Here is a 12579-nt window from a genome sequence, read left to right as displayed (position 1 = left end):
TTACCTGCTGATTCACAGAAATTATCATTAACTATCACTAACACAACAGATGACTTACACACAGCCCACAGTGCATCGTATCTGACACATACACAGTTTTTGACCTCTGCATCATCAGTTTGATTTTTAAACCCGCTTATTTGTTTTTGCTCGAGTCAGAAACAAACTGTGACAATAAATCGCTCAAAAAAAAGCCAAATGTAGCAAAAACAATAAAACATGAAAGATTTTATGTGCAAAATGATGTTTAACGTCTTTTAAAAATTTTCAGAAGACTCAATAAAAAAATCTGTCAGTTATATCATGACTCAGACTTTACAGGGTTAAAACCCAAACTGTGCTAACCTGAGCCTGAGTGTTGGATTCTGCAGAAAAGTAAAAAGTATAAACAGTCTTTGATTTGTTTCTGTTAAAATGATTTTTGTCCTGATTATGGCGCTCTGGGCAGGGATGCTGCTTTTGCTTCCTCTGTTTCCGGCTGAAGTCTGTGCTGTCCCCCCCCCCCCCCGTGGTGCTGCCCCGCCCATAAATCACAAGGATAACTCAAGTACGAATTCAAGTCAAGTTTGTAAACAATCTGGGCCATAATTCTCTGCTGCATCAAGACGTTACTGCTCTCTCCTCTCTGGCAGGTTCCTGGTGACTCCCAGAGACGAGACTTACCTGTTTCTTAGCCTGAGAATTCAAATGTGCATTGGTCTTGAGTTCTGCTGTTCAGTCAGTTCATTCCTGTAATTATGACTCTTGGAAGAAATATGTTTAGTCCTCATGGGGTTAGAAGACAGTCACCGTCTGTGGAAACACAGAAACACCTGCACGCTGTGATGCAGCATCATTATGTTACCGTGGCTGCGTTTAAAGGAAAAGGGGACTGCGATTGCCACCGTCGTCATCAGAGACGTGTTTACATACAGTTTATCGGGATGTAGAGTGGGATTTCTTTTTCCCGGAGCAGGCAGGTTTCAGGGAAGAGGAGAGGTGTGAGCAAACATTTCCTGAGTGAAGGTGAATGACGGCGCTGTAGAAAAGCACCTGTGGTTCAGGTGGAAAAGCAAAAAGGCCTCTGCCTCAGAGAAGGAGCTCTTTCTGTGAGGATCGACCCTCTCACCACACAGAATCTTAAAGGTTTATTACTGCTTTTAACGAATACCAGGACGGTCTCTGAAAACAAACTGCAGCAGATGAGGGAGGAGAATTATTAACAATACAGTGGACCTTTGGACACTACTGTGATACCACTCTGACCTTTCTTAGACTGAGTCACAGAGACGCCTTTCTGGTCCCTTTTGTTTCTCTTTGTGTTCTTTGGGTCGATTTTTGCTTTGCTCCACTGTTTAAGTGGACTCAGATGCAAACAGGAAGACACGGAGTGAAACTGGAGGATCAACAGAGGTGGCTTCTGACAGGAGAGGGCTAGCTTTAGGGGACAGATGGAGTGAGCATCAACATCTGGCAGCGACTGGATGAACGAGCTGATGTGTCCATAGTGAGGTCAGGTGTTTCGGCCCAGAGAAACTGGTTGCAGTGACTGAAGCATCACCCATTGGTTCTGTTATCATCTAATGCTAGCTAGACTTAGGCTGTATGTATGCAGGTACCCGTGTCTGTGCATCACACACAAGGATAGGCCCTAATCAGAGCTCAGTAACGTGAGATGAACACATGGACACAGGTGAGATGGACACAGATGAGATGAACACAGGTGAGATGGACACAGGTGAGATGGACACAGGTGAGATGCACACAGGTGAGATGCACACAGGTGAGATGGACACGGGTGAGATGGAAACGGGTGAGATGGACACAGGTGAGATGCACACAGGTGAGATGAACACAGGTGAGATGAACACAGGTGAGATGGACACAGGTGAGATGGACACAGGTGAGATGGACACAGTGGACACAGGTGAGATGGACACAGGTGAGATGGACACAGGTGAGATGGACACAGGTGAGATGGACACAGTGGACACAGGTGAGATGCACACAGGTGAGATGGATACAGGTGAGATGGACACAGGTGAGATGGACACAGTGGACACAGGTGAGATGGACACAGGTGAGATGGACACAGTGGACACAGGTGAGATGCACACAGGTGAGATGCACACAGGTGAGATGAACACAGGTGAGATGGACACAGGTGAGATGGACACAGTGGACACAGGTGAGATGGACACAGGTGAGATGGACACAAGTGAGATGCACACAGGTGAGATGCACACAGGTGAGATGGATACAGGTGAGATGGACACAGTGGACACAGGTGAGATGGACACAGGTGAGATGCACACAGGTGAGATGCACACAGGTGAGATGCACACAGGTGAGATGGACACAGTGGACACAGGTGAGATGGACACAGGTGAGATGAACACAAGTGAGATGCACACAGGTGAGATGGACACAGTGGACACAGGTGAGATGAACACAAGTGAGATGCACACAGGTGAGATGCACACGGGTGAGATGAACACGGGTGAGATGCACACGGGTGAGATGGACACGGGTGAGATGGAGACAGGTGAGATGAACACAGGTGAGATGGAGACAAGTGAGATGGACACAGGTGAGATGAACACAGGTGAGATGGACACAGGTGAGATGCACACAGGTGAGATGAACACAGGTGAGATGGACACAGTGGACACAGGTGAGATGGACACGGGTGAGATGGACACGGGTGAGATGGACACGGGTGAGATGGAGACAGGTGAGATGAACACAGGTGACATGGACACAGGTGAGATGGACACAAGTGAGATGGAGACAGGTGAGATGGACACAGGTGACATGGACACAGGTGAGATGGACACAGGTGTGAGCTGAAACCTTGCTGTGTGCTTTGGGCAAAGAAAACTCAGTGAAGCTGCTTTTTTGTAATTTCACTTAGCAGCTTTCACCAGCAGAGGGCAGCATTTTACCTGTGGGTATGTTGACGTGTTTTTAGGTGTGCATTGCTATTTTTAATCTTTTTTTTTTGTTTTTTTGTTTAGCCCCACCCCATTTTATCAAGTGGCTCTTTTTGTCACGTGTTCCATTACTAATCTTTTGGGGGACTGCACCTAAAATTAATGGGATGTTTTTAACCCTTTGACTTAAAGATGAAAGTCTGCACTTCAGTCTGATCGATTTAATGTTCACTGTGTTTGTGCAAAGAGGAAAAACTACAAAAAGTGTGTCACTGTCCATATTCTCACAGTATGGATCTACCTGCATTTGCCAGCACAGGTGTTTCTCTGCACTGAGACATTTCAGATACATCACAAACATTTTAAGGTAAGACGTCTAAAGTGTTTCCAGCAAACATTAATCAGATTGAGCTGTGTATTACAGATGTTAGTGGATCATCCACCAATAAATTAGCTCATAAGCATATATTAACTGATGCCAAATACACACGATATTAACCAATAACCAGTAAGTGATTATAAATCATTTGATGCAAACAGAAAAGCTTCAGACGTTTACTACGTGACTTTTTGCAATGCGAGTTAAATTTAACATAACGTCCACTGTGGTGAACATGGCACAGCAATAAGGGAACAGCCATATTTGTAGCGTTTGGTTAAAAATAAAGAATCAAAGACTCATTAATAATATTTTGCGTGATGTCACAGCTCAGCTGATGGCAGCAGCAGAGCGACAGCGAGGACTTGAAATGAGACTCATAACAGAAAATCTTAAATTTGGCAGCATAAATAAGGATAAATGGGGAGTTACACTAAACACAATGTTATCATGTATGTTATCAAACTGATCCTGTATTACAGAATTAGTGTGTTTTATTAATACAAATCCATAGTAACTGAAGTCACACTGTAACATCAGCAGCTGATTAAATTCCATAATTTATTTTGGGTAAAAAAAACCCCATTAATCATCTCCTAGTGCATTACCTGCACAGGTGTGTATTATAATAATGAACATACACAGTAATCCAACTTGAAACCTGTTCATGTTCTAATTCAACATGCAGGAAATTACTGAATCTGTACAGTGGACCATTCATTTGTTTGAATATTTCATGTTTAAACTACGAAGGTCTTAAATAATCAGGCCCCATCTTATCTTAATGACCTTGTAGTACCATATCACCCTATTAGAGCACTTCGCTCTCGCTCTGCAGGCCTACTTGTTGTTCCTAGAGTATTTAAAAGTAGAATGGGAGGCAGAGCCTTCAGTTTTCAGGCCCCTCTTCTGTGGAACCAGCTTCCAGTTTGGATTCAGGAGACAGACACTATCTCTACTTTCAAGATTAGGCTTCAAACTTTCCTTTTTGCTAAAGCATATAGTTAGGGCTGGACCAGGTGACCCTGGATCCTCTCTTAGTTATGCTGCTCTGAGTCAATCTGCCATTCAGGTGACATCACTGACACTCACCTGTGTGTCTCCTTCAGGCCTCCGAAAGTCTTAAAACAAAGATGACTTTCAGTGTGAGTTATGGTGGGATTACTGAAATCACAATTAAGACAAAGTAGTAGGTAAGTGTCACTGTTAATAATGATCTTTGAATATTTCACTCACACATACACAAAGATTTAACTGCACATACTTTACTATGATATAAACACTAATATTGATCAGTGCATTTATTGGCAGCCAACTATGAAGAAACCGGCTTCTGTCTCTCTGTCGCACATTTCAATCGACCACTTGCTCTTAATCATGTGACCAGCCCACGTTCTGACCACCGCTGACGTGACTTCTACCGTTCAAAAGCTCCGGCACTTGATTCGGTTGGAGGTTTCTTCCACCCCGCCATCGCCAAATCATGCTCACAGGTCATAAATCGTGTTATTGTTGGAGTTGTTTTTCCATTCTTGTTGGTGCAGGTTCTTCACCTTTCAGTCTAAAGCACGTTGAAAGTCAGTGCTGCTGTAAAAAGTCTGCGTTACAGCTTCTTCTTCTTTTTTTGACAGATAAAACGATCTCAGATGTGGTCGGCTTTGCTGTAGACGATGTCTTGGACTACGTTGTCTCTTTGCCGTGAGTCGACCTCTCAGTCCGTCATAGCTTTTTAAATGACCGAGTAAAATTTGCAGAGCGCCTTTCTGAATGTGACGGCTGAACGGCTCGACGATGGCAACGACCAAACAAACTCCTTTTGACACACAACAGCCACCTCAGACATTTTCCAGGAAACAAGTCAGTCATAATGTCCGCTCAATAACTAAGATGTTCCCCCCGAACAACAACGCAGGCTGACGTAAATGTGGTCGTCTGATTGTACGTTTTGTTTTTACCTCTGACTTTTGTTTCCCACAGGAAAGCTCAGTGCTCTCTGCGAGGGTCACCACGAAAGCTTTACCGTTCACCCACCATATCCAGACCTGTCACACTTTCCATGTTACCGCTCTCTCTTTCTTCTTCTTTATCCGAGGACTTCACTGACTCAGCCGGGCCTCCGCCTCCCTTTTCCTGTGAGCGATGAAGAAAGGAATAAACAGACTCTCACAGTGATCCGTATCACATTGTTTGGCCCACCTGCAACCTGTAAACTACTTGCTCGCTCGCCACAGAGAGGATGTTCTCAATTTGCTCCTCGCAGAAACCTGGACGAGCCCTGAAGGGGGCACTGGAAGAGCTGCCGACGTGAGCAGCACACATGAAAGCAGAGTGGCCTGTTCGGGTTTAAGTCCCAGAAACCTCTGGAGTGGGAGCAGAGCGTGTGTCAGGGAGCCAGGAAGGCTTTTAAAGTGCTCGAGTTCTCCGTGTCGTCGTTTTGGTTGATTTTGTTAAATGAAATGAAGATGCAGTTTATTGTCACATGCAAAGTAAAAAAAACTAACATACAAAATAAAAGTGTCTTAAAGCTGGAGTACTTCTGCCTCTTGCAAATACTGTAAGCAGACCTGCACAGATGAGGCAGAGCAGCAGAACATTATACTAATGCTGAAGTACTGATGCACAGGAGTGATGGAGGGGGAGGAGGGCAGTGCTAGCTGTCCTGCTCAGTCTGATGTGCTATGTGTTAGCCTCCTTTGAGCAGGCTGAGCTAGCAGTGTGTGCTGCCAATGGTGATGCTGTGGGCCCTGCCGATGACCCGGGTGGTGTAAATGTCCTGTAGTGACAGGAAGGCTGCTGCTGGGGTGAACCATGCAGTTTTTCAGTGGATGCTTCCTGAACACACCAGCTTTCAGGCTACGCTCAGACTGGATGAGAGACGCTCTCAGCTGTACATCTGTAGGAGGTCCACGTTTCCTCAGCCGTCCCTGTGAACGTCGAGACCAGGTGAGGGCTGATGCGTGTCCTGAGAACTTTTAAGGTCCTTGCCCTCTCCAGTGTTGGTCAAGTTACTTGAAAAAAGTAATCAGTAACTAATTACTGATTACTTCCCCCAAAAAGTAATCCCGTTACTTTACTGATTACTTATTTTCAAAAGTAATTAGTTACTTAGTTACTTTTTAAAAACACGATTTACAACCTGAAGAGGTGATAAAGTGATAGATCTTTCAGCCCAATTCTACTTTTTCTACATAATCCATCATACAAAATGTAATCAAATGGAAAAGTCTCTTTTTAAAACTTGTTTTATTAGTTTTAATCTTTTAACTTTATGTATCAAGCAAAAATTTAATTATATGCAACATTCTCTGACTGGAAGAAATTAGTTTAACATTTAAACCTATTTTCTGCACATTCCAGCTCATAAAATAAAATATTTTGTGTGTTTACACTCAGTCTTTCAAATAGATGCAAGTAAAACACAGCAGAAAATAAATAAAGTCAAAGACTCAGCGGTCCTGTTGCTCTATTTTCACCTGTAAAGCAGGAGTGGGGTAGGCGGAGGGTTACCCTGGTGCAGGTGTGCCGCGGTCAGTTGAAGAATCCGCGAGTTTCTCTGTGAGTTTCCCATTACGTCGTAGCTACTCGGTGCTTGTTTGGAAGTTTAGGGGTTTTTTCGCTGTAAAAAGAAGTTTTCTTCCCACGCACAGCGGACACTAATGTTTTTGTCACTTTTTATGGAATCAAACTCAAAGTAAGGTCAGTACTTCCACGCTTTAAACGCTGCACGCTCATACTCTCTCTGCACTCGATATATGATCCATTGTTGATCTGCACACAGCTGTTGTCACGAACGGCGCACTCGCTTACGTCACTGTCATGAGACATTCTCGCAAAAAATCACGGTTTTAGTAACGCAGAGTTCCTACGGGAAAGTAACGGTAATCTAATTACCGTTTTTGCAATAGTAATCCCTTACTTTACTCGTTACTTGAAAAAAGTAATCGGATTACTGCCCATCTCTGGCCCTCTCTACCTCCATCTAACTGGGGTGTACTGGGCAGTGCTTCTGCTGCCCAGTGCTGCAATCCCTAGTTTTAACAAACAAATACACAAAGCCTATCATGCAGTACAATAAGAGGAAAAAAACTACAAAGACTCAGCAGCCAACCAGAGCAAGTCTGAGGCCAAGTACACACCTGGGACTGAAGGGCACAGGTGAACTCATCCTGATGGTAATAAGGGCAGGAAAACAACAAAGGCAGCAAGTAAAAATAAGGAAAACCAAGGACGTAACCTTCAAAATAAAACAGGAAGTACCCTGAAAGAAGAACAGGAAGAAAACAGAAAAAAGTAAAGACTTCATTTCAAAGGCGTTCTCCCTCACATGTAGCAAAACGCAGCATCAAGTAGCATCATATGGAAGTACTCAGAGTACCTCAAAATGTGTTTGGGTACTGCAGCTTTTGAGTGATCTTTACAACACCGAATGTAAGCCGCTGTCAGTAAATGGACTTAAAGTGAAGCCTCAGCAGTACTTTGATCTGCTTCATTCATAACATGCAGATAAGTTTAACCTTTTCCTGCTGTTTCCTGTTTATGAGCCGAAGTTAACCACCTGTCGCCGTCACGCAGCGCCTCTCAGACCGACCGTTCAATCCCGTCTCGTTTCAGTCTGATCAAAGTGAGGTCTAGCAGAGTGACACCTGGAGAACACAGGCTTACATGGATGTACACACAGAGCTAACGCTGAGCAGATGATGTGCGGCTGAAGTCAGGGAAAAACGGGGACAGGAACCCTAAAGGGACATTTCACCAAAACAACCTGTAAAGGAGCTCTAAACAGGGCAAATATGTTTTTTATCTCCAGATTCAAGATGAGAAACTTTCCCCAGCCCAGATTTCCCCTCAGTCCTCCCCAAACTGCTTTCACAATCTGCTTACATTCACTTTGCATTATTTGTGACCTGCTGCTCCCACGGGAGGAGATGAGGTCACAGACTCACAGCTGCGGCAGCATCTTGTCCTGCTTTTGCAGATGATTTGGTCTTTTTGATTTCATCTAGCAATGTCGCCCGGCTGGTTAGGTGACCCTATTTAGTACCTGCCCACTTTACATCACCAACAGGTATTTTACCTGCTGCCAGGCAGGAGGAAACAAGGAAGACCTCAGAGGAGCTTCATGGTTCGTGAAGGAGAGGGTTGGTGTGACAGAGGAGGATGCTGGGATAGGAGGAGATGGAGGAAGATGATCCACTGTGGAGACCTCTAAAAGGCACAGCTGAAAGTAGGAGAAGAAGAATCAGGTACCACCCGCTCCGAGACACGGCCCTGGAGTTAAAACACAGGAAGAGCAGACAGTTTGCTGAATAACAGGAAATGGTAATTGTTCAGATTCCAATCAAATCCTCCCGCCTGCCCAGCAGACACTATTCCAAAACTTACTCTGAAACGGGAATCAGTTTCCAGTGAAAATCGGTCTGCACATCCCCAAAGACGAGGAACACGTGTAACCTAAATCTATTTTTACATTCAGAACTCCATTAGCACAGTGTGACGAATATTTCCAATTATAAAATAAAAGCTGGGTGTTGGGCCTCCGACACCTGTGTCCAACCATAATATTCCATATTTCCCTCCATCCAAACAAACCTTTTCGTCCTATGGTTTTATAAACAGAGCGGCGGGTTTCCACAGAGCGTCAGTGACAGCAGGACCTGTCTCCCAGCCCGGCTCGCCGTGATGAAGGACGATGATGGCTGACAAATTGACTCTTTGTTTTATTGGTCTAACCTCACGGCAGACGTTGTCTGGCTGCGTGGTGGAGCAGTGTCACTCACCCCTGTCTGTCCAAATATCAGCCGACACACCCGCCTCCCTACAGCTTTAGTCCTGTTCCTGCACGTGGCAAAGACAGCAGCGCTTTAACCGTTCATCGCGATCTTCTCTGTCAGTGTGACGCTGCTCTGACATTTGAAGCCGTACTAAGAACAGAATATGATATATGGGACATGTGTCTTTACATATTAATGTGGAAAACCACACGTGTGTAACACGAGCAGGACAGGGGAGGCGAATAATATGTTGGCGCGTCTGCTGAAATGTTTGTTTTTTAATCTTTGATAAATCTTTGAGGTCTTAAAAGTCAAGCAATCTGAAGAAGCCAGTGAAACTTTAACCGTGCAGTCTTTCTAATGCCCAGCAGGGGGCGACACATCTGGTTGCAAAATAGTTGTCTATGATAAAAGGACCCTGCTGCTCACTTGACCTTTGAGCTCACCAGTGGTGGGTAAGTTACTTTAAATTAGTAACTTAGTTACATTACTAGTTACTTCTATCAAAAGTAACTCAGTTACTTCAAATTACTCGTTGCTTTCAAAGTAACTAGTTACTAGGGAAAGTAACTTTGGTTTTACTCAGAATTCTCTTATTAATGTGTTGCTTCCCTGACTGAATGTGCACATTTCCACGAGAGGACTCCCACGCCTGGACCGTCGTCGACTGCCGCCATGATGCTAGCCTACGTCACGTGCACTTTTTATGTCCAACACGAAAACTGCAGTCGTGGTGCTTTCGATTGTACTCGGATCTTGGAAATTCTGCCTTCCGAGTAGGAAGATGTAGGTAACCCCAGACTGCAGATGAGCTGCAAATGTGTTTAGAAGTAATTTGTTTTTGTAGGCTAGCAAAACAACTGTTTTCGTGGGCAATGCCATATTGGATTCCCGACTTCTCTAACCAGAATGCCGTTTACTCGAGTGTGACATCATTCCCAGGTCCGTGTTCCGATTTCCGAGGTAAGCGAATGCAACGCACGAAGTAACGAATAACGAGCCTATCTAAATCCCAGTAACGATAAACCTGTTCCTGATTTTGGCATAATAACTAGTTACCGTGCTCGTTACCACAATAATAACCTAGTTACTGTAACACGTTACTAAATAACACGTTAGTCCCAACACTGGACCTCACTAAAGCCTTTTCCTGGGGAGTTTATGGTTCAGTCGCTGGTTTCAGGTCTTGAGTAAAACATGATATGCATTTTTACAGTCCCCAGAACACCAATAGAAACGCTGGTTAACGAGCTTCCTTCTAATCGAAGCAGATATTAGAAGTTTTTGCTGTAAGTTCAGTTTTACTGATGATTTTAAAGAGCTGCACATCAGGAGGAACCAGCAGCTCGGGGTAAAGAAGCCTTATCTGCAGATTATCTGATTTAGTTAATGCTTGTAGATGTTAACAGTAATAACAAAAAATGAATGAACAATATCATTCTGCTCTTCTCATGACTTCCTGAGATTCTTTGAGGCATCCATGAATGAAAATGATCCAAAAAATCTTAAAAATACTTAAATCAAAATGTTTTAATGGTCAGATATCGCCTTGTCAGGGGCTCCGACTGGCTGAGAAACCTGTCCGCTGGATATAGGAAAGTGCAGAGGATGTAGTGACCTTAGTGACCTTTTGACCTCTAGCCCACAGCATCCCTGGCTGGTTAAGAAGCTCCCGATTGTTGCTTGAGCGTCCTTTCATGTAAAATCAGTCACATCCGTTCCCGCCTGACCTTCTTGGAAACAGCTGATCTTTTGCTTATATAATGAAGCCCTAAAAGAATTTGTCGTCATGTGATGAAACTTTTCTGACACACAAGCTTTTGAACGAAACACTGAGTCACACTTTTACATGTTTCACGTCACGGCAGCTTTTTTCGCACCATCAAAGGTGAAAAAGGATTTTTTTTGCCAGACAACAATATAATAATCATTGTCCACATCGGCTATATTACTGCAGCTGCAGTGCAGCTAATTAAAACCGCTGGGTATGACGTAACAGGAGCCTCTTCGTGCGCTGTAACGTGTTTTGGTAATGTGAACCTTGAAAGTTTACCCAGAATGCACTCTTTGAAGTGTTTTCCAGCGAATGGTCAGAAAAAAGATCAAACATCCGGAGTATCGATGCTTGTTTCTGCTCCTTCATGTCACATTAAACGTGTCCCGCGATGCAGCTGGTTACGGAGAAAGTCGTGCTGAACAAAAGCAGATCTTGGCCTCAGACTGTGACACTTGGAGCAGTGTGAAATTCTTTTGGCTGTATTTTTAATCAGATCCAAACTGTGAATTTTAGCCCAGAAAATTTCACATGGATGTCTGCGGTGCCGAATACTGGAAAAGACCGAGCTGAGTCAGAAAGGCCGTGAAGGGGTGGAACCATTCAAACCTTTACCACTGTTGGAGCTTCATCCGACTTTGAAGGGGTAAACTTTTGTAGATGATCTGAAGGATCCTGCAGAGAAAGAACTAGACTGATAATTACAGGACCTATGATATGATGTGAGGGCGACCTGAGCGAGGACTTCGGGAACACGCTGATATATTTACTGACAGTTGGAGCAGTCCCATCCTTTGGCCTGTTGGTCTGGAGCTGATGGAGTCCCAGGGTGTGATGCTCACCGACTCCAAACGCTTGCAGTTTGTTATAAAATCATAACTTATGACAGACTGTTGATATGAGCGTCAGGATAAATCCCTCGCTGTGTCTTTGACATTCGCCAGAATAAAAAGCAGCGAGGCAGCTCTTCGCCTCGGAGCAGCTCCGCGTACTGGAAACGGTTGTTTGTCAGTTGGCTCCATGTGCACTTGATGTCCTTGGTTTTGGCTCTGGCCTGGGATCCTCGTTGCATGTCTCAGACTCAGAAATGTCAACAACTTATCTTTCAGAATGAAATGTTCCCCGCGTCCTGCATGCCACACGAGCCAGACCTGCCAAAGGAAAACCACATTTTCTCCAAACTGTGTCCCAATCTGCTGCGCTCAACGTTTTCTGAAGCGAGACCGGTGGGTCCAGAGCAGGGATCCGAGGTCCGGGGGATCTGTTTACATTTCACGCTCAAACGCACACCCACGATTCCTCCGATACAGGAAGTGCCCTCAAATATACACAGGCTATAAAAAGTGTTCACACCCCCGCGGTGTCCATCGGGATTATTTCTGTACCACATTCAATCACAGCAGAACGCCTTCCTGAAAGCGTATGTAGCACCGGAGTAAACACGGTGCAGGAATTCCTCTCAGAGAGTGAGAGAGCTGCAGACGTGCACACATACAGTCCTGGAGAAAGAAAGTACACCCCGTTCATTTCTAAGGTTTACATATCAGAAATGCAGACGCATGAGTGAGGTCCACTTTTACTGCTTCCACTGGGATTCAAGTAACAGCCAGGCGCTGCTGATCAAATGCACTTGATTAACTGATCATCACTGAGTGTCAGCACCTCCATCAAAGCCGAGGTTTTGGCAGTTTTCTGGTCTGCAGCACGTCTCGGCCAGACTGTGCAACGCTCAAAGAAACTACA

This window comes from Rhamphochromis sp. 'chilingali', assembly GCF_963969265.1.
Source record: "Rhamphochromis sp. 'chilingali' genome assembly, chromosome: 9".
In the NCBI taxonomy this organism is placed as follows: domain Eukaryota; kingdom Metazoa; phylum Chordata; class Actinopteri; order Cichliformes; family Cichlidae; genus Rhamphochromis; species Rhamphochromis sp. 'chilingali'.
The sequence above is the reverse complement of the archived record's forward strand: the minus strand, read 5'-3'. Positions refer to the sequence as shown.